The sequence below is a fragment of the Acomys russatus genome, chromosome X, assembly GCF_903995435.1.
Source record: "Acomys russatus chromosome X, mAcoRus1.1, whole genome shotgun sequence".
In the NCBI taxonomy this organism is placed as follows: Eukaryota; Metazoa; Chordata; class Mammalia; order Rodentia; family Muridae; genus Acomys; species Acomys russatus.
In genome coordinates, this window is record NC_067169.1 from 60,126,030 (window position 1) to 60,148,667 (window position 22,638).

At 38.2% G+C, this 22,638-nt stretch overlaps 1 pseudogene; it reads right to left on the reverse strand.

The window, feature by feature from the left end:
* Positions 1-4,781: 4,781 nt before the first annotated feature.
* On the reverse strand, positions 4,782-22,458 carry LOC127185304 (60S ribosomal protein L36-like; annotated as a pseudogene).
* Between the last annotated feature and the right edge of the window lie 180 nt (positions 22,459-22,638).

Sequence of the window (22,638 nt, forward strand, 5' to 3'; positions counted from 1 at the left end):
TGTGGTCTTTTAGTGTCTGTATGACACCTGTCCAGGCATTTCTGGTTTTCATAGTCTCTGTTGAGAAGTCAGGTGTGATTCTCATAGGTTTGTGACTTGGCCTTTTTCTCTTGCAGTTTTTAATAAACTTTCTTTATTCTGTAAATTTAGTGTTTTGATTATGGGACAGGAGAATTTTCTTTTCTGGTTCAGTGTATTCAGAGTTCTATAGGCTTCTTGTATTTTATGAACATTCCTTTCTTTAGGTTGGTGATGTTTTCTTCTATAACTTTGTTGAAGATGTTTTCTGAGATGTAGAACTTGTAGTATTCTCCTTCTATTCCTATTATTCTTAGGTTTGGTCTTTTTAGAATGTCCCATATTTCTTGGATGTTTTGTGTCAGGAACTTTTTACTTTTAACATTTTCTTTGATGTATTGATAATTTCAACAATACCTACTACACTTGATGTTCTGTCCTCCATCTTTTATATTCCATTGGTGTTGCTTGTGTCTGAAGTTCCTATTATTCTCTTCCCTAGGTTTTCCAACTCCAGGATTGCCTCAGATTGTGGTTTTTTGTTGTTGTTGTTGCTTCTAATTTCCATTTTAGGTCTTGAATAGTTTTATTCATTTTTAAAAAATTCTTTCTCCTGCCTGATTGTATTTTCATTTAATTCTTTATAGGATTTATTCAATTTCTTCATCTGTTTGGATGTATTTTCCTATATTTATTGTCCTTCTTTAAGTATTGTATCATTTTCATAACATCATATTTAAACCTTCTTCTTGCACTTTAACAGTGTTAGCATTTCCAGGGCTTGCAGTGATAGGACCACTGGTTTCTGGTGGTGTTATATGGCTGTGAGTTTTGCTGCTTGTGTCCTTGTACACCCCTCTAGCTACCTGGTTGTATCTGGTGTTGTCAGAATTTGAGGTTCCTCCTATGGGGTCACTGTTTGTAGCTCACTTGGGTGAGGCAGGTTGGGAGCAGGTAAAAACTGTTATAAGCCAAAGGCTGTTTGCTAAAACACCATGGCAGCCTCTTCAAGATGATGAAGAACAAGCCAACACCCAGCTCAGCTCTGCTGAATTCCCTGACTGTGTCCAGGTGGATCCGGCAAGAGAGGAGCAGGCTGAGAGAGCTCCAAGCTGAAAACTGCTCGGATGCCTCTCACGCCTCCTTGGTATGGTGTACATTGTGGGTTGTGGTCCAAGCTGACTCACCCCTGCTGGTTTACTCTCTAACCCAGATGGGCCAGACCAGAAACAAATAGACAGACAGAGTTCCAAGCCCAAGTCTGTCTGGGTGTCCCACAGTGCTTCTCAGGATGGCAACTAATGTCAGTTTTGATACATGCTGACACAGCTTTAAGCAAAATATTTTTAAAACAATTAACTTAATGTTGTATATGTGCCAGAGATAAACCATAACATATTATCTTGGATAAACATATTCTATCATTTAAGAATCAATTCTTTATTTATGTGTAACTTTAGCAAGAAACATTGATAAGACTGTAATTGGCATTTTCTGAACTGTTACTATGTACAGGATGCTTATAAAATGCTCTTATATCCTTATGTTATTATTTATTCCTCCAAATTTTTATTGCAAAACAAAATTTAAAGTGATAATTTAACAATATTTCATTGTTCGGAGCTAAATTAATATATTGTGAAAATGTTGAAACAAAAAAATATTAGAGAAATTATTTTTGGTTGTGGGCCTAGCTTTAATGGCTGAGCCATCTCTCCTGCTCTAATTCAGACTATAATTTCTCAACATTTAGAAACTGGACCACAATTCTATTACTACCTTGTTTAACCATTTCCCCAATTCTATTTGGGCCTCTACAAAGGTTTTGGTTGCTTTCTCGGGCTTTAGGTGGTTATTTTCAATGGGAATTGGTTATAAGTTGTTATTGATGTTATTTAGAGAGAAAACAAGGGTGGACTCAGGGATGTCTCTCTTTTCCTTTATCTCCCATTCCTTTTTGTTTTACTTATTTTTTTATTGAAAAATAAAATCATTCATATTACATCTCAATTGCTTTCCCATCCTATGCATCCTCCCATTCTTCCCTTCCTCCCGCTTTCACCCCATTTCCTTTCCCTATGACTGTGACTTATGGGGACTTCCTCCCCTTGAATATGATGCTAGGGTATCAAGTTTCTTCTTGGTAGTCTGCTATCCTTCCTCTGAGTGCCATCGGGCCTCCCCATCAAGGGGACATGACCAAATATGGGGCACCAGAGTTCATGTGAAAGTCATTCCCCAGTCTCCACTTAACTGTTGGGGCGTGTCTCATGAAAGTCTTCACTTACCAGGAAACTAAGATAGAGGTGAGGACATTCTAAGGTGAGAGAAATATAGAAGATAGGGAAATATATGGATCCAGAGGTTCCTAGAAACCTACAAGAAGAACACTATGATGGGCAAATCTGAGCCCAGGGGTTCTGCTCGATCTATGGCACCAACCAAGGACAATACGTGCAGTCATGATCCAATTTCTTTAGGAAGGCATTTAGTGCTAGAATCTTTTGTCTTGGCACTGCATTCATTGTGTCTCATACATTTGGGTTTGTTGTGCCTTCATTTTCATTTAATTCTAGAAAGCCTCTAATATCTTTATTTCTCCCCTAACCATTGAGTAGAGAGTTTTTCAGTTTCTGTGAGTTTGTGTACTTTCTTTTGTTTTTATAGTTTTTGAAATCCATGAAATTTAATACATGATGGTGTGATAAGATACAAGGAGTTATTTCAATTTTCTTCTTTCTGTTGAGGCTTCCTTTGTGATCAGCTATATGGTCAGTTTTGGAGATGGTCTTGCACAGTGTGGAGAAGAAGGTATAGTCTTCTGTATTTGGATGGAAAGTTCTGTAAATATCTGTTGGTTCATTGGTTTCATAATGTTGGTTAGTTTCATTATTTCTCTGTTTAATTTCTGTCTTGAAGACCTGTCCATTTGTGAGAGTGGGGTGTTGAAGTCTTCTACTATTAATTTGTGGAGATAAATGTGTAACTCATGCTTTATTAGTAATGTTTCTTTTACAAATGTGGTTGCCCTTGCATTTGGGGCAGAAATGTTCAGAATTGAGGCATCATCCACATGGATTTCTCCATCTCTTTTGATTAATTATGGTTTAAAGTTTATTTTATTAGATATTAGAGTGACTACCCCAACTTGCTTCTTGGATCTAATTTCTTGGAAACCCCCTTTCCATCCCTTTAATCTGCGATAATGTCTATCTTTGTTGCTGGGGTGTGTTTCATGTATGCAGCAGAATGATGGCCCCTGTTTTCTCATCCATTCTCTTAGCCTCTGTCTTTTTATTTGGGAATTGAGTCCATTGCTATTGAGAGATGTTAATGACAAATTATTCTTTTTTTGTTGTTGTTTTTCTTTTTATCTTTTCTTTTTTTGTATTAATTTATTCTTGTTACATCTCAATGTTTATCCCATACCTTGTATCCTCCCATTCCTCCCCCCCCCATTTTCCCATTATTCCCCTCCCCTATGACTGTTTCTGAGGGGGATTACCTCCCCCTATGTATTCTCATAGGGTATCAAGTCTCTTCTTGGCTACCTGCTGTCCTTCCTCTGAGTGCCACCAGGTCTCCCCCTCCAGGGGACATGGTCAAATGTGAGGCACCATAGTATGTGAGAAAGTCATATCACACTCTCCACTCAACTGTGGAGAATATTCTGACCATTGGCTAGATCTGGGAAGGGGTTTAAAGTTTACCTCCTGTATTGTCCTTGGCTGGTGCCTTAGTTTGAGCGGGACCCCTGGGCCCAAATCTGCCTATCTAATGTTCTACTTGTAGATTTCTAGGACCCTCTGTATCCTTTTATTTTGCTATTCTCCCATGCGTCTCTCATTTAGAGTCCCAATAGGAAGCCTTCAATTACCAGGAACCTGGGACAGAGGGGAAGGCATCCTATTGGGACCAATTATTCTTTATTCTTGTTATTTTTATGTTGGTGGTGGGAGGGAGGGAGGGAGGGGAAAGGGATGGAGGGAAAGAGAGGGAGAGAGAGAGAGAGAGAGAGAGAGAGAGAGAGAGAGAGAGAGACAGAGACAGAGGAAGAGACAGAGACAGAGACAGAGAAGGAGAGTTTCTCTTCTTTTGTTTTTTTCTGATTTGGGGTTATATTTTTCCTGTGGTTTTCTTGGAGGGTGTGGTTAGTCTCTTTGGATTGGAATTATTCTTCTAGTATTTTATGTAGAGATGTATTTGTGTATAGATATTTTAAATTTAGGTTTTTTCATGGAAAATCTTGCTTTTTCCACGTATGATGATTTTTTCTGGGTATAGTATTCTGGGATGACATCTGTGGTCTCTTAGAGTCTGCAAGATATCTGTCCAGGCTCTTCTGTCTTTCACAATGTCTGTTGAGAAGTCGAGTGTAATACTTATAGGTCTTCCTTTATATGTTTATTGGACTTTTTACCTTGCTGTTTTTAATATAGTTTGTTTTGTACATTTAGTGTTTTGATTTTTGTACGGCAGGAAGAATTTCTTTTTTCAGGCCTTGAAACATTTTATTCATTTCCTTCACCTGTTTGATTGTTTTTCCCCGTATTTCTTTAAGGGATTTATTTGTTTCTTCTTTACAAGCTTCTATCATTCTTAAAGACTGATTTTAAAGTCATTGTTTTCTGTGTCAGCTGTGGTAGGATATACAGGACTTCCTGTAGTAGTATTGCTAGGTTCTAGTGGTGTTATATTGCCCTGGATCTTGTGGATTGTGTTCTTTTTTAACTGTGCACAAACATTTAATGAAGGAGGGGACATCAGTCCTTCTTGGCCGCTGCCTTCCTCATGGCTGCCAGCACATTGCTAAGCTCCTCCCGCTTCCTCTTGGGCCGGATGTGCGTGCCCACCCTCTTCTAGATGAACCTGAGCCTGTGCTTGTCCTTGGACACCTTGAGCAGCTCCATGGCACGCAGTTCATAGGGCATGAATCTCCACACCTCCCTGATCATGCCCTGCACAAACTTGGTGTGCTTGGTGAGGTTCCGGCGGCGCCGGCTGTGCCTCTGCTTGCTGACGTTCTTTGTCACTATGTGGCCCTTGTTGAGGCCCACGGCCATGGGGTGGTGCAGGGGGCATTGCCTGCTGCTCTCTGATGGCAGGTGCGACAGGAAGAAGCATTGATTGTGTTCTTATGCTTGCCTTTGATTTGTTTAATTTATACAGTAGGCCATGTTTTCCTGATGTCCTCTTGTCTCCTCTAACTTCTACAATGTTTCCTTGCCCTCTTCCACTGGATTCCCCCATCTCCAAGGAGAGGGACCTGATACGGACATCCTGTTTAGACCCTGCACAATGTCTGATTGTGCAACTCTTTTCCTGCTCCCATCTGCTGCTCAAAGAAGCCTCTTGGATGACTACTAGAAAAGGCACTGATTTATGAATATAACAAAATACCATTAGAAATCATTTCATTGTTTTTTTTTTTTTTTTTTTGTCAGTTCTGTTTAGTTCTACTCTAGGTTTCTGGCCACCCAGGCCAGACATAGCCTCCGTTTTGTGATTTGTGCCTCATTAAATCAGACATTGGTTGACCTCTCCCATAAGTTCTGTTCTACAATTGCCCCCCAGACCCCTGCTGCACACATCTTGAAGAATTTGTGGCTGGTTCAGTGTTCAAGGTTCTCTTTCCATAGCCTACAGACTATCTCTTATGCCAAAGAGACTAGAATGTAGGAATGAAGGATCTATGCCCCAACAGCTCAACCTCTCTGTGAGGTATGTGAATGTTGTCCTCAGCAATGGTCCTCCTTTCAGTTTTCATAGTACAACTTTTTGTCCTGGTGAAAGCTTAGATTGTTTAGGGAATCTCCATTTGACCCCCTTGGCAAGAACTTAAAGAAATGTAAACCAATCCCAACCTTAGAAGCCTTGCCTGGCGATGAAAAGTAGCCAGTTCAGACTTCATATCTTCTATTACTGGAAGTCCTCATGAGGGTCACCCTCGAAGATTCCAGGAGGTTTACAATGCACTAGGATTTCACATGACCCACACTCTGCCCAATCCTAACCACTGTCTTTCCCCATATTTTCTTTCACCATCCTTTTCTACTCTCCCCACCTGATTCTTCACTCTCGTGTCCCTATCTGCTCCTATTCAACCCACAAAATTTATACTGTTTTCCCTTGCCAGGGAGATTCATATTTTCCCCTTAAAACAGCCAACTTTACCTAACCTCCTTGGGTCGGTGGATTGTAGTTTTATTATCATTTGTTTAACAGCTAATATACACTTATAAGTGACTAGATACCATATTTGTCTTTCTGGGTTGGGTTACCTTACTTAGGGTGATGTTTTCTAGTTGCATCCATGTGCCTGAATATTTAATGATGGCATTTAAAAATGAGTAACATTCATTGTATAAATTGATCACATTTTAAAATCCATTTTCAGTTGAGGGGCATCTATACTGTTTGCAGTATTATGAATACATCTGCAATGAAAATAGTTGAGCAAATGTTCTTGTACTGAGATGGAGTGTCCTTTGGGTATAGGCCCAAGAGTGATATAGCTATGTCTTGAGGTAGATCCAGTCTCAGTTTTCTGAGAAGCCATCATATTGATTTCCATAGCGACTACACTAGTTTGCACTACTACCAGGAGTGGAGGAGTGTTCCCCTTGCTTCGCATCCCCTCCTGCATGGCATGTCATTCGTGTTATTGATCTTGGCTATTCTGACAGGTGTAAGATCATTTTGATTTGCATTTCCTTGATGACTAAGGATGTTAAACATTTCTTTAGTGTTTCTCAGGCATTAAAGATTGATCTATTGAGAAATCTCTGTGCAGATCTGTATTCCATTTTAATTGGATTATTTGCTTTATTATATTCAATTACTTGAGTTCTTTTATATAGTTTGGCTATTAGCCCACTATCAGATAAGAACTTGATAAAAATCATTTCCCATTCTGTAAGCTGCAGTTTTGTCTGAATGACAGTGCCCTTTGCATTACCGAAGCTCTTCAGTTTCATGAGATCCCAGTTATTGATTATTGATATAATTACTTGCACTGTTGGTGTTCTGATCAGAAAGTTGTCTCATGTGCCAATACATTCAAGTTCATTCCCTATTCCTTGCTTTACCTATCTATCTGGTTTTATGTTCACATCCTTGATCCACTTGGACTTGAATTTTGTGCAAGGTGATATATATGGATCTATTTGTATTCTTTGATATGCAGACATCCAGTTTGTACAACATCTTTTGTTGAAGATGCTATCATCTTTCCAGTGTGAATTTTTGCAATGTTTCTAAAAATCAGGTGTACATAGGTTTGTGGATTTAAGTCTGGGCCATAAATTCAATGCCATTATTAACATGTTTGTTTTTATGCTAATACCATGCAATTTTTATACGTAAGTTATGTAGTGCAACTTCAAATCCAGGATGGTGATACCTATAGCAGTTCTTTTATCATACTGGAATATTTTTTAGCTAACCTCTTCTTTCAAGGTCTGTAAAGAATTGTGTTGGAACTTTCATAAGGACTGCATTGGATTGATTTTTTATAAGATGGCCATTTTTACTATGTTAACCCTACCAACACATGAGTATGGGTGATCTTTCCATCTTCTGATACCTTCTTCAATTTCTTTCATCAAAGACTTGCAGTTTTTAGCATACAATATTTCTATTTGCTTGCTAAGAATTATCCCAAGATAATTTATATTATTTGTGGTGATTGTGAAGAGTGTTATTTCCCTGATTTTTTTCCTCATTCTGTTTGTCATTTGTATATAGGAAGGCTACTGGTTTTTGGTTTGGGTTCTGGTAATCATGTATCCAGCCATTTCTATTGTAGGAGTTCCTGGTGGAATATTTAGGGTCACTTTTGTGTATTATCATATCATATGAAAAAATGATACTTTGACTTCTTCCTTTCCAATTTGTATCCCCTTGATCTCCTACAGTTGTCCTATCACTTTACCTAAATTTTTAAGTAATATATTGAGTAAATATGGAGAGAGTGAAGAACCTTCTCTTGTTCCTAATTTTAGAGAAATTAGAGAGTCGCTCTTCATTTAATTTGACATGGACTATGGGCTTGATGTAACGTGCTTTTATTATAATGAAATATGCACATCATATCTCTAAACTTTCCAGTACTTTTATCATGAAGGGTTGTTGAATTTTGTAAAAGCCCGTTTCTGCATCAAATGAGATTATCATGTTTTGTTTTTCCTTTAGTTTCTTTATATGCTACATTATATTTACTGATTTTCAGTAAATATGGAACCATTCCTGCATCTCTGGGATGAAACCTGTTTGGTAATTGCAGATTATCTTTTTTTTTCTTTTTTTTTTTTATTAATTTATTCTTGTTACATCTCAATGTTTATCCCATTCCTTGTATCCTCCCATTCCTCCCCCCCCCGCATTTTCCCATTATTCCCCTCACCTATGACTGTTCCTGAGGGGGATTACGTCCGCCTATATATTCTCATAGGGTATCAAGTCTCTTCTTATCTACCTGCAGTCCTTCCTCTGAGTGCCACTAGGTCTCCCCCTCCAGGGGACATGGTCAAATGTGAGGCACCAGAGTACGTGAGAAAGTCATATCACACTCTCCACTCAAATGTGGAGAATATTCTGACCATTGGCTAGATCTGGGAAGGGGTTTAAAGTTTACCTCCTGTATTGTCCTTGGCTGGTGCCTTAGTTTGAGCGGGACCCCTGGGCCCAAATCTACCTATCATATTGTTCTACTTGTAGATTTCTAGGACCCTCTGTATCTTTTTATTTTGCTATTCTCCCATGCGTCTCTCATTAAGAGTCCCAATAGGATGCCTTCCCCTCTGTCCCAGTTTCCTGGTAAATGAAGGCTTTCGTGGGACATGCCCCTTGGGCTAGTATGCAGATATAAGTGAGTATATACCATTTGAGTCTTTCTGCTTCTGGGTTAACTCACTAATTATGATCATTTCTAGCTCAATCCATTTATCCACAAATTTCGGGAATTCCTTGATTTTAATAGCTGAGTAGTATTCCATAGTGTATACGTACCACAGTTTCTTTATCCACTCTTCTACTGAGGGACACTTAGGCTGTTTCCGTGTTCTGGCTATTATGAATAAGGCTGTTATGAACATGGTTGAGCAAATTTTCTTGTTGTGTGCTGGAGCATCTTCTGGGTATATTCCAAGGAGTGGAATAGCTGGATCTTGAGCAAGCCCTATTCCCATTTTTCTGAGATAGCACCAGAGAGATTTCCAAAGTGGCTGTACTAGTTTGCATTCCCACCAGCAATGAAGGAGTGTTCCTCTCTCCCCACATCCTTGCCAGCATGTGGTGTCGCTTGAGTTTTTGATCTTAGCCATTCTGATGGGTGTAAGATGGAATCTCAGAGTTGTTTTGATTTGCATTTCCCTGATGACTAAGGCGGTTGAGCATTTCTTTAAGTGTTTGGAGCGATTTGGTATTCCTCTGTTGAGAATTCTCTGTTTAGTTCCAAGCTCCATTTCTCAATTGGGTTAATCGGTTCGGTGGTGTTTAATTTCTTGAGTTCTTTATATATTTTGGATATTAGACCTTTGTAAGATGTAGGGTTGGTGAAGATTTTTTCCCAGTCTGTAGGCTGTCACTTTGTTCTCTTGACAGTGTCTCCTGCCTTACAGAAGCTTCTCAGACTCATGAGGTCCCATTTATTAATGGTTGACATTAAGGCCTGGGCCGTTGGTGTTCTGTTCAGGAAGTTGTCTCCTGTGCCAATATGTTCCAGGCTCTTTCCCACTTCTTCCTCTAAGTGGCTTAGTGTCTCTGGTTTTATGTTGAGGTCTTTAATCCACTTGAATTTGAATTTGTGCAAGGTGACAAATATGGGTCCAGTTGCATTTTTTTTACACATAGACCTCCAGTTAGACCAGCACCATTTGTTGAAGAGGCTATCCTTTTTCCATTGAATGGATTTGGCTTCTTTGTCAAAAATCAAGTGACCATATGTGTGTGGATTCATATCTGGGTCTTCGATTCGATTCCACTGATCAACCAGCCTGTTGCTGTGCCAGTACCATGCTGTTTTAAGTACTATTGCTTTATAGTACAGTTTGAGATCAGGTATGGAGAAGCCTCCGGAGCACCTTTTATTGTACAAGATTGTTTTAGCTATTCTGGGTTTTTTGTTTTTCCATATGAAGTTCAGAATTGAACTTTCAATGTCTTTAAAAAATTGTGTAGGTATTTTGATAGGGATTGCATTGAATCTGTAGATTGCTTTTGGTAGGATGGCCATTTTTACTATGTTAATTCTCCTGATCCATGAGCAAGGAAGATCACGCCATCTTCTCAGGTCATCTTCAATCTCTTTCTTCAGAGTTTTGAAATTTTTTTCATGCAAGTCCTTCACTTGCTTAGAGAGGGTTACTCCTAGATATTTTATATTGCTTGTGGCTAATGTGAAGGGTGTGGTTTTCCTAATTTCTTCCTCTGCAAGCTTGTCATTTGTGTATAGGAAGGCTACAGACTTTTTTGAGTTAATTTTGTATCCAGCCAGTTTGCTGAAGGTGTTTATCAGCTTTAGGAGTTCTCTGGTGGAATTTTGAGGGTCACTTATGTACACTATCATATCATCTGCAAAGAGGGATAATTTGACTTCCTCCTTTCCCATTTGGATACCCTTGATCTCCTTTTGTTGTCTTATTGCTCTGGCTAGAACTTCGAGTACTATATTGAAGAGATATGGAGAGAGTGGGCAGCCTTGCCTTGTTCCCGATTTTAGAGGAATTTCCTTGAGTATCTCACCATTTACTTTGATTTTGGCTATTGGTTTGCTGTATATAGCCTTTATTATCTTGAGGAAAGTGCCTTGTATCCCCGATCTCTCTAAAACTTTAAACATGAATGGGTGTTGAATTTTATCAAATGCTTTCTCTGCATCCAAGGAGATGATCATGTGGTTTTTTATTTTCAGTTTGTTTATATGGTGCATTACATTGATGGATTTCCATATATTAAACCATCCCTGCATGCGTGGAATGAAGCCTGCTTGGTCATGATGAATGATATCTTTGATGTATTCTTGTATTCGTTTGGCAAGTATTTTATTTAGTATTTTTGCATCGATGTTCATAAGAGAAGTTGGTCTGAAATTCTCTTTCTTTGTTGAGTCTTTGTGAGGTTTAGGTATCAGTGAGACTATGGCCTCATAGAATGAATTTGGTAATTTTCCATCCATTTCTATCTTTTGGAGTAGCTTGAAGAGTACCGGTATTAGCTCGCCCTTGAAGGTCTGGTAGAATTCTGCACTGAAACCATCTGGCCCTGGGCTTTTTTTGGTTGGGAGACCATCGATGATTGCTTCTATTTCTGTAGGGGAATTGAGACTATTTTGCTTGTTTATCTGTTCTTCATTCAAATTTGGCAAGTGAAATTGATCAAGAAAATCGTCCATTTCCCTTAGATTTTCAAATTTTGTGGCATATATGCCTCATAGTAGGATCTTATGATTCTTTGAATTTCTTCAGTGTCTGTTGTTATGTCTCCCTTTTCTTTTCTGATTTTGTTGATTTCAATACTGTCTCTCTGCCTTTTAGTTAGTTTGGCTAATGGTCTGTCTACCTTGTTGAATTTATCAAAGAACCAGCTTTTGGTTTTGTTGATTCTTTGGACTGTTTTCTTAGTTTCTAATTTGTTAATTTCCGCCCTGAGTCTGATTATTTCCAGGCGTCTACTCCTCTTGGGTGTTTCCGCTTCTTTTTTTTTCTAGGGCTTCCAGTTTTGTTGTTAAGATGCTTATGTGCGATGTTTCCAATTTCTTTTTAAAGGCACTTAGTGCTATGAATTTTCCTCTTAGCACTGCTTTCAATGTATCCCACAAATTTGGGTATGTGGTTTCTTCACTTTCATTGAATTTCAGAAACTCCTTGATTTCTTTCTTTATTTCTTCCCTGACCCAGGTGTCATTTAGCAGAGAGTTGTTTAGTTTCCACGTACGTGTAGGCTTTTTGTTATTTCTGTTGTTGATGAATTGCAGCCTAAGAGCATGGTGATCTGATAGGATACAAGGTATTATTTCAATCCTCTTGTATCTATTGAGGCTTGCTTTGTGACCTACGATGTGATCAATTTTGGAGAAGGTTCCATGGGGTGCAGAGAAGAAGGTGTATTCTTTCTTATTTGGGTGAAAGGTTCTATAGATATCTGTTAGATCCATTTGACCTATGGCATTGGTTAATGATGTTATTTCTCAGCTTAGTTTCTGTTTCAATGACTTATCCTTCAGTGAGAGTGGGGTGTTGAAATCTCCCACTATTATTGTGTGGGGATCGATGTGTGGTTTAAGCTTATTTAGGAGATCTTTTACAAATGTGGGTGCCCTTGTATTGGGAGCATAGATGTTCAGAATTGTGATGTCATCTTGGTTGACTTTACCTTTGATGAGTATGAAGTGTCCTTCTTCATCCCTTTTGATTAATTTTGGTTGAAATTCTATTTTGTTCAATACTAAAATGGCTACGCCTGCTTGCTTCTTGTGACCATTTGCTTGGAATATTTTTTTCCAACCTTTTACCCTGAGGTAATGCCTTTCATTATGGGTGAGATGTGTTTCTTGAATGCAGAAGAATGTTGGATCTTGTTTATGTACCCACTCAGTTAGTCTGTGTCTTTTTACTGGAGAATTGAGGCCATTGATGTTGAGAGATATTAATGACCAGTGACTGTTAAGAGTCTTAATTTTGATGTTGTTTCCAGTCGAGCGTTTGTGTAGTTGTGTTTTTGCCATGGGACAGTTATCTATTTCCTGGTTAGTTTTGGTTGTAGCTTGACCCTTTGGGATGGAGTTGTCCTTCTAGTGCCTTCTGTAAAGCTGGATTTGTGGATAGTTACTGTTTGAATTTGTTTTTGTCATGGAATATTTTGTTGTCTCCATCAATGGTTATTGATAATTTTTCTGGGTAAAGTAGTCTGGCCTGGCATCTGTGGTCTCTTAGGGTTTGCAGGATCTCTGTCCAGGCCCTTCTGGCTTTTATGGTCTCTGCTGAGAAGTCGGGTGTAATTCTGATAGGTTTACCATTAAATGTTATTTGGCCCTTTTCCCTTGCAGCTTTTAATATTTTTTCTTTGTTCTGCAAGTTTTGTGTTTTGATTATTATGTGGCGGGCAGCTTTTCTTGTCTGGTCAATTCTATTTGGTGTTCTGTAGGCCTCTTGTATGTTTATAGGCATTTCTTTCTTTAGATTGGGGAAATTTTCTTCTATGATTTTGTTGAGAATAGTTTCTGGGCCCTGGAGTCTGACGTCTTCTCTTTCTTCAATGCCTATTATCTGCAGATTTCTTCTTTTCATGGTGTCCTTAATTTCTTGGATGTTTTGTGTCAGGAGTTTTCCAGATTTGGCATTTTCTTTAATGGTTGATACAATATCTGTGATTGTATCTTCTAGCCCTGAGATTCGTTCTTCCACCTTTTGGATTCTGTTAGAAAAGCTCACCTCTGTGTTGCTTGCCTTCTTCTCTGAGGTCTCCCGTTCCCGTTTTTCTTCTGTCTGTGTTTTAATCATTGAATCCATTTTCATTTTCAGATCTTGAACTGATTTTTTGATTTCTTTCATCTGATTTTTTGTATATTCCTGAGTTTCTTCCATTGCCTCTCTATAGGTCTTCAGCGCTTGAACCGTTTTATTTATTTCTTTCATCTGGTTGTTTGCATTTTCCTGCAAGTTTTCCAGTTCCACTCTATGTGCTTCTTTTATGTGTGTCACCTGTTTGTCTGCATCTTCCTGCATTTGATTACGAATTTTATTTGTTTCCTGCATTATCATCCTCATTACTAAGGATTTGAGGTCATTTTCTTGTATTTCCGTTGTATGTGAGTTCTCTGGGTTGTTTTCTTTGGGATAGCTGGAAACTGGAGATGCCATGTTGTTTTGGGTTTTTTTGCGTATGCTTTTTCGTTGTCTTTTAGACATCTTGCCGTCTTTATTTTTGTTGGGTAGCTTCCAGAGTTGGATGGAGGGTGTCTGACAATAGATTCACCTGTTTTCTCTCGATTTCCCTAGGCTGCGAGCTCAAAGCTTCACTGGTGTTGATGTTAGAAGGTTAACCCTGTTGTTCTGGTCTCTCACAGCCAGTGATCTTCAGCCCCCCTGTGCTGTGGATCCTGCAATTGTTCTGGGTCTCTGAATGAGCGTTGGGTTAGGCCAAGGTATCCACAGCCTTCTGTGTTCCCTGTCAAGTCCAGCCAGGAACACTGGGCCCGAACCATGGGCTGAACTCAGCTATATTCTCAGGGCCTGAACAATCTGCCAAGCTCAGCTAGGGATTCTGGGCCCAAAATACACACAGGGTCCAGCCAGAATTTTGGGCTGGGACTATGCACCAAGCTCCGCTAGGGCATTTTGGGCCAAAGTGTGTGCTGTGGTTATTGACTCAGGGCCCAAACTGACCACCAATCTCAGCCAGGAATTCTGGATTGAAACTGCACACTGTGTCCAACCAGAGTCTTAAAGCTGGTGGAACTGAGCGCTCTGTCCAGCCTGCGCTGCAGCAGGAGAACTGCGGCTGCTCTGAGTTAGCGCCAATGGTGGAACCAAGTGCTCTGCCCAGACTGTGTCACTGCAGGGGAGCTGCCCCTGAGCTGAGGTTGCACCTAGGGTTGAAATGAGTGCTTGGCCAAGCCTGTGCCACAGCAGGAGAACTGCAGCTGCTCTGAGTTAGCGCCTGTGGTGGAACCAAGTGCTCCGCCCAGACTGTGTCACCGCAGGGGAGCTGCCGCTGAGCTGAGGTGCTGCCTAGTGTGGAGCTGCGCGCTCAACTAAGCCTGCGCCACAGCAGGGGAGCTGTGGGCGAAGCTGAGTTAGTGCCTCGGGCAGAATTGCTTGCTGGGCTGGGCCAGTACCCGGGACTCCGGGGCCAAACTGTCCGCCGAGTCCAGTCTGGGTCCGAAGGCTCCACGCGACCCAAATCCTGCCCCGAGTCCCCTCTCCCACAGCAACTCCCACCAGCCACCACACCAATCCCCTCCACTGGAAGGCTATGAGCTGCAAACCTCAGCCACCGCTGCTGGTGCCGCTGGTGCTGCTGCCTCTGCCGCTGCCGCTCCGATCAGAGAAAATCCACATTCCTCCCATGTGCAGGGGCACGCAGGTCCTCCGCACCCTGGTCCCTCTGAACCGTGGAGCACTCCCGCTGCCGGCCGTGATGTTCAGACCTCGGTGTTCCTGGCTCAGAAATCTGTGCAATTCCCTGAATTCTTCACTGGAGCCTCCAAACTCGGTCCACACTGCTCGCTGCCATCTTGGATCCCCCCGCAGATTATCTTTTTAATGTTTTTTTCAATTTGGGTTTTAAAATATTTTATTGAGTATTTTTACATCTATATTAATAATAGAAATTAGTCTTCAGTTCTCATTCTTTGTTGAATCTTTATGGGCATAGGTATCAAGGTAACCATAGCCTTATAAAGTAAATTTGGCAAAGCTCCTAGTTTATGGAATTATTTTTGGAGTATTGGTGTTAACTCTTCTTTGAAAGTCTCATGGAATTCCACAATAAGATGGTCTGACCTTGGCATTTTGGGCTGGAAATCTTTCAATGAGGGCTTCTATTTCACTAGGAGTTTTAGGTCTATTTAAATTGTTTATCTGATCTTGATTTAACTTTGGTAAGTGGTACTTACCAAGAAAATTATTCTTTTCTTTTTGATTTTCCGAAATGTTGGAATACAGGATATTAAAATAAGTCCTTATGTTTCCCTGGATTTCCTCGGCGTCTATTGTAATATTCTCCTTCTCTTTTCCAATTTTATTAATTTGTTCATTCCTTCTGTGTCTTTTAGTTTGAAAAGGCAGCAGTTCTCAAACTGAGTCATGACTCCTTGGCAGCTCAAATGATCCTTTTCACTAGGGTAGGCTAAGATCATTGGAAAACACAGATGTGTAAATTATAATTCATAACAGTAGCAAAATTACATTTAAGAAGTAAAAATGAAAATGATTTTATGGGTGAGAGGTCACCACAACATGAGTAACTGTATTAAAGGGTTACAGCATCAAGAAGGATGAGAATCACTAGGATAAAGATTTGTCTATCTTGTTTTGTTTTGTTTTTTTCTAAAAGAAACAGTTCTTTGTTTCACTGATTCTTTTTATTGTTCTCTATTTCTATTTTATTGATTTGATCCCTCAGTTTAATTGTTTCTTCACCTATACGCTCGTGTGTGTGCTTTTTTGTTTGGTTTGGTTAGAGCTTTGTTCATGAGTATAATATTAAGTGGCATGTATTTGTTAACTCCAGTTTTTTTATTTGTTCACTTTACTTCTCAATTGTAGTTTTCTCCCTCCTCACTTTCTGGTTCCACCGTCCCTCCTACATCTCTACTCCCTCTTCCTTTAGTCCTCAGAAAGTGGGAGGCCTCCTCCTCTATCATCTGACCTCAATCTATCAAGTCTCATTTGGACTGTCTGCATCTTCTTCTTCTATGGCCTCACAAGGCCACTTGGTACTATGAACTTTCCTCTTAGGCCCACATTCATTGTGTCCTATAAGTTTTGGTATGTTGTATATTCATTTTTATTCGATTCTATTAAGTCATTAATTTCTTTATTTCTGTCTTAACACATTCCATGAATTTGTAAGCTTTCTGTTGTTATTACTGTTGTTGATATCCAACTTTAATCCATGGTGGTCTGATGGAATGCAGAGAGTTATGTCAACTTTATTCTACCTACTGAGACCTGTTTTGTAGCCCAGTATGTGGTCAGTTTTGGAGAAAGTTTTGTGAGTTGCTGAGAAGTTATATTCTTTTGTGTTTGGGTGAAAGGTTCTGTGAATATCTTTAGATTCATTTGACTTATAGTATCAGTTAACTTCCAACATTTCTCTATTTACTTTTTATCTGGATAACCTTTCCATTGGTAATAGTGTGATATTTAAGTCTCACAATATCAGGATGTGAGAGTCAATATGTAATTTATGCTGTAGTAGTTTTTTTTTTTTAATTTTATGAACTTACATACCCTTGCTTTTGGAGAATATATGTTAAGAATTTAAATGTCATTTTGGTGGCTTTTTATTGATTAATATGTAGTAATCCTCCTCATCTCTTTTGATTAATTTTGGTTTAAAGTTTATTTTATAAGGTGTTACAATTTCTACATAATCTTACTTCTTTTTTTTTTTTTTTTTTTTTTTTTTTTGGTTTTTCGAGACAGGGTTTCTCTGTGTAGCATTGGCCATCCTGGACTCACTTTGTAGACCAGGCTGGCCTCGAACTCACAGCGATCCGCCTGCCTCTGCCTCCCGAGTGCTGGGATTAAAGGCGTGCGCCACCACGCCCGGCTTCATAATCTTACTTCTTAAGTCAATATCTTTTTCCAACGTGTTACTTTGCAGTAATAATGTTGAGGTATGATTCTTGTACTCAGAAGAAGGAAGGGTTATCCATTCTCTTGATCTGTGTCTTTTTATTTGAGAATTGAGACCATTGATATTGAGAGATATCAATGACCAATGATTGTTAATTCCTTTTATTTTGTTGTTTTTATTGATGAAGGTGGTAGTGATATATTTGTATGTTTGTTTCTTTCTATGAGTCTGTTGTGAGGGCTTCTCTTAGTTTGGTTTTTCTTGTGAGAGATTACTTCCTGTGTTTTCATGAGTGCAGTTAACCTCCTGTGTTTCAGTTTTTTTCTTCTAGAACCTTCTATATTGTTGGGTTTGTAAATAGATATCATTTAAATTTGAATTTGTCATGGAATAACTTATTTTCTCTATTTATGGTGACTTAAAGTTTTACTGGGTATAGTAGTCTAGGTTTGCATCTGTGGTCTCAGAGTCTGCAATATATCTGTTGAGGTCCTTCTGTCTTTTGGAGTCTCCATTGAGAAGTTGAGAAGTTGGGTGTTATTTTAACAAGTCGGTCTTTATATGTTACTTGTTCTTTTCCCATTGCCATTTTTAATATTATTTTTTGCTCTATATGTTTAATATTTTGAGTATTAGGTGGCAGAGGACTTTTTTCTAGTCTTATATATTTGATGTTTTCTATTCTTTTATTCCCTGTACCTTTATAGGTACCCTCTTATTTAGGCTAAGAAATCTTCTTATATAATTTAATGGAAAATATTTTCTGGGCCTTTGAGCTAGGACTTGTCTTCTATTTCTATTTTCTTGGGTTTGGTCTTTTCATAGTATCTCAGATTTCCTGGATATCTGTTGTCAATAATTTTTCAGTTGTTTTAATCAGTATACTCATTTCTTCTACTGTGTCTTCAATGCCTGAGATTATTTCTTCCATTCCTTGTATTTTGCTGATGAAATTTGTCTCTGTAGCTCCTCTTACCATCTTAAAGTTTCCAGTTCCAGAACACCTTCAGTTTGTGTATCTTTATTGTTTCTCTTCTCATTTTCAAGTCATGAACAGTTTTGTTTCTTTCTACTGCTTTTAGTTGGCTGTTTTTGAAGGATTTATTCATTTCCTCCAAGTGTTTGTTGGTGTTTTCCTGGATTTCTTTAAGTAGTTTACTCATTTTTTCTCTCACCTCTATATACTTGGTTTTAAGATCTTTTTCCTATGTTTTACCTACATTGGGATATTTAGGGCCTGCTGTGGTAGGATAGGTGGGCTCTAGTGGAGACATAATGCCTTGGATATTAGGGACTACATTCTTGTGCTGGCATCTACGTATCTGGGTTGATTTCTGGGTTTGCTTGGTTATGTGGGTATTTTTTTTTCTTAATCTGTGTTTCCTTTCTCAATTTTCAGAATGTGTTGGGTAAGTGTTGCCTTTTAAAATTCCCTACTTTGCTACTGTGTTCATGGGGAACACTTGTTGCTATTAGATGCTGGAGGAAGTAGAGGTTAATGGAAGATGGTCTGAGAAATCCACAAGAGTTGAGGAAGCTGCCACATATTTTACATATTTTCTGTTCCAGTACTAGTGTTGAACATGAGAACTAGGTTTGAGGTAACAGAGAGAGTGGGAAAGGTATAAAGGCAACCAACCTTCTCTTCTAGCATCCCTGGCCTGTGGTTGAACAATCACTACTGGCATGAGATAGGAGCTGAAACATTGCAATGATTTGGGGAGGAAATGTAGAGTGGGTGGGCTGGGGAGATAAGGATGGTCTGTTGTTGTCATAGGAGGTATTGATGGAAGAAGGGGAAGATATAACTGGTCATCTGTTACAGAACTAGGGGTAACTCTGAGAATTGGGTCTAAGGTAAGAGTGGAGGAAATATCCATGGGCAGCCTACCTCATCTTGTTACAGATGTGACATTTGGTTCAGCAGAGGGGAGTAAAACACAGTGTTCCTTTTCACATAATACTTATTTCAATTAATATATAAAATTACCCAAATCTCAAGGACAGTGATATGATAAAATTTTATAGACCAAACAGAATGAGTAAAGTGTGTCTTTTAAGTGAAAAAAATCTGGTATATGCCATTTAATTTAGAACTAATAAAAAGTATTTGCTGAAGTTCTTAAAATGTCTATTGTAATTCCTTGTACTATCTGTTAAACTTATTCTATGTCATTAGTGTTGTTAACTTCTTACAATTATTAATTTATAAATCAAAATATTAAGATCCATGAAAGTATACAACTATAAATATAGTATGGTATGGGATTTGATACTATCTGGTATTTGGTTCTCAAGTTAGGAAGTTCTTAGAATGTTTCAACTAAAGATAATGGGAACTGTTATTTTTATGTCACAACTAGTCAAAGCAATTGAAATTCCTGAAGTTACAGGCTGCCAAGTAACAAGACAATGTTCAAATAAGCCCAAACTGTAACCAATTAAGTTATTTCTCAGACTCACTATTTTGGTTATAAATGCTTCATGACCAGGCACCTTAGGCTGCAGTTCTCTAATTTTTTCTAATCCTATATGTATAGAATTATTTTTAAAATATTTTAAAATTCTTAAATATACATTTATATTTTATATATATATATATATATATATATATATATATATATATATATTCATACATACAATAAACTAGATATAGCAAGAAGGACCATGACACAATCAAGAATTATATAAATGTTACATTCATTGTGATTTGGCTATTTGTATATGATATCCTTGAAGAAAACATTTCCCCCAGTTTTGTGCACCTAAAATCTTGAATATAAATCACTATCTATCATATCTCACCATTATCAACTTAAAACATCTATCTATACCTAAAAACATCTTAACTCCTAAATAACTAACCTTAACAGTAAAACTACACTATCTTATCTTCAACCCTATCAGAGACCGGAGAAGGAATAAAATTGATTATTTGAGTATAATGGGAATGCGGGTTAATAGCTTTCCAAATGAGAAAGGGACCATCAAGGACTATCAAATAGTCACCCAAAACTCTCTATAACATTGGCACATCATCTTCAGCCTTCTGGTCCAAAATATCTGACAGACATTTTTATGAGGCAAGAACTATTGAAGACCTGCTTACCCTATCTTGGTAGAGCTTGGCCATCAACTCTGCCTACATCCAAGCTTGCCTTTTTTTTTTTTTTTTTTTTTTTTTTTTTTTTTTTTTTTTGCCGAATTCTGTCTGTGGTAGAAATGATCATATTTTGCCCAGTGGCTTGTTTGTCATATTTGAAGCCATCTCCATAAGGAAGTTATTTGGTGCTCATCATCCTCTTTGAGGTAGATTCGGTGTTGCCAGGAGTCAACCTGTCTCATTGTCAGTGAATCTTTAAACTAATAAAAAAAAATCTTTAAAAGTCATATTCTGTAGGTCTCTGAGGTTTTGAAGCCTTTATCTAACTATATTACCTTATCTTTCTATAGAATAATATCTATCTTTTGTACCTGAGAAGTATATTCTTGTGATAAAAGTAGACTAGTAAATGATACGACCATAATTTGATCAACTAACAATTAACTTGTATAACTTACTTATCCTAAACAGCCTGCAAAGTATTAGAAGTAAACCTTGTATTATAATTGAGTTATATGGGTACAATACCTCATATTCAGGTAGAAATATAAATAATGTTTGTGAAGAATAATCTTACATTTGAATTCTATAACACTGTATCTAAAATTAAACTTACTTTGCTTCTATATACAAAATTCTATACCAGGGAATTAAAAATAACTTTGTGAGTGACAAGTGAGGCATTACATTGAGGAATAGATTCATTCATCTACTTTTTGTTCTAGCTTCTCTATATATGCCTATATTCACAATTCTTTCATTTCAACACCTATCTCCAAATCTAAGAATGGGAGATAATAGCTGAGTAGTTTTCCAAAAAAACAAGGAATTCCCAAAATTTGTGGACAAGTGGATTGAACTAGAAATGATCATAATGAGTGAGCTAACTCAAAAGCAGAGAGGCCTGAAAAAAGAAATTCTTCCTGCCATACAAAAATCAAAACACTAAATGTACAAAACAAACTATATTAAAAACAGCAAGGTAAAAAGTCCAATAAACATATAAAGGAAGACCTATAAGTATTACACTCGACTTCTCAACAGACATTGTGAAAGACAGAAGAGCCTGGACAGATATCTTGCAGACTCTAAGAGACCACAGATGTCATCCCAGAATACTATACCCAGAAAAAATCATCATAGATGGAAAAAGCAAGATTTTCCACGAAAAAACCTAAATTTAAAATATCTATACACAAATACATCCCTACATAAAATACTAGAAGAATAATTCCAATCCAAAGAGACTAACCACACCCTCCAAGAAAGCCACAGGAAAAATATAACCCCAAATCAGAAAAAAACAAAAGAAGAGAAACTCTCCTTCTCTGTCTCTGTCTCTCTCTCTGTCTCTCTCTCTGTCTCTCTCTCTGTCCCTCTCTCTCCCTCTCTTTCCCTCCATCCCTTTTCCCCTCCCTCCCTCCCACCACCAACAAAAAAATAACAAGAATAAAGAATAATTGGTCATTAACATCTCTCAATAGCAATGGACTCAATTCCCAAATAAAAAGACAGAGGCTAAGAGAATGGATGAGAAAACAGGGGCCATCATTCTGCTGCATACATGAAACACACCCCAGCAACAAAGATAGACATTATCGCAGATTAAAGGGATGGAAAGGGGGTTTCCAAGAAATTAGATCCAAGAAGCAAGTTGGGGTAGTCACTCTAATATCTAATAAAATAAACTTTAAACCATAATTAATCAAAAGAGATGGAGAAATCCATGTGGATGATGCCTCAATTCTGAACATTTCTGCCCCAAATGCAAGGGCAACCACATTTGTAAAAGAAACATTACTAATAAAGCATGAGTTACACATTTATCTCCACAAATTAATAGTAGAAGACTTCAACACCCCACTCTCACAAATGGACAGGTCTTCAAGACAGAAATTAAACAGAGAAATAATGAAACTAACCAACATTATGAAACCAATGAACCAACAGATATTTACAGAACTTTCCATCCAAATACAGAAGACTATACCTTCTTCTCCACACCGTGCAAGACCATCTCCAAAACTGACCATATAGCTGATCACAAAGGAAGCCTCAACAGAAAGAAGAAAATTGAAATAACTCCTTGTATCTTATCACACCATCATGTATTAAATTTCATGGATTTCAAAAACTATAAAAACAAAAGAAAGTACACAAACTCACAGAAACTGAAAAACTCTCTACTCAATGGTTAGGGGAGAAATAAAGAT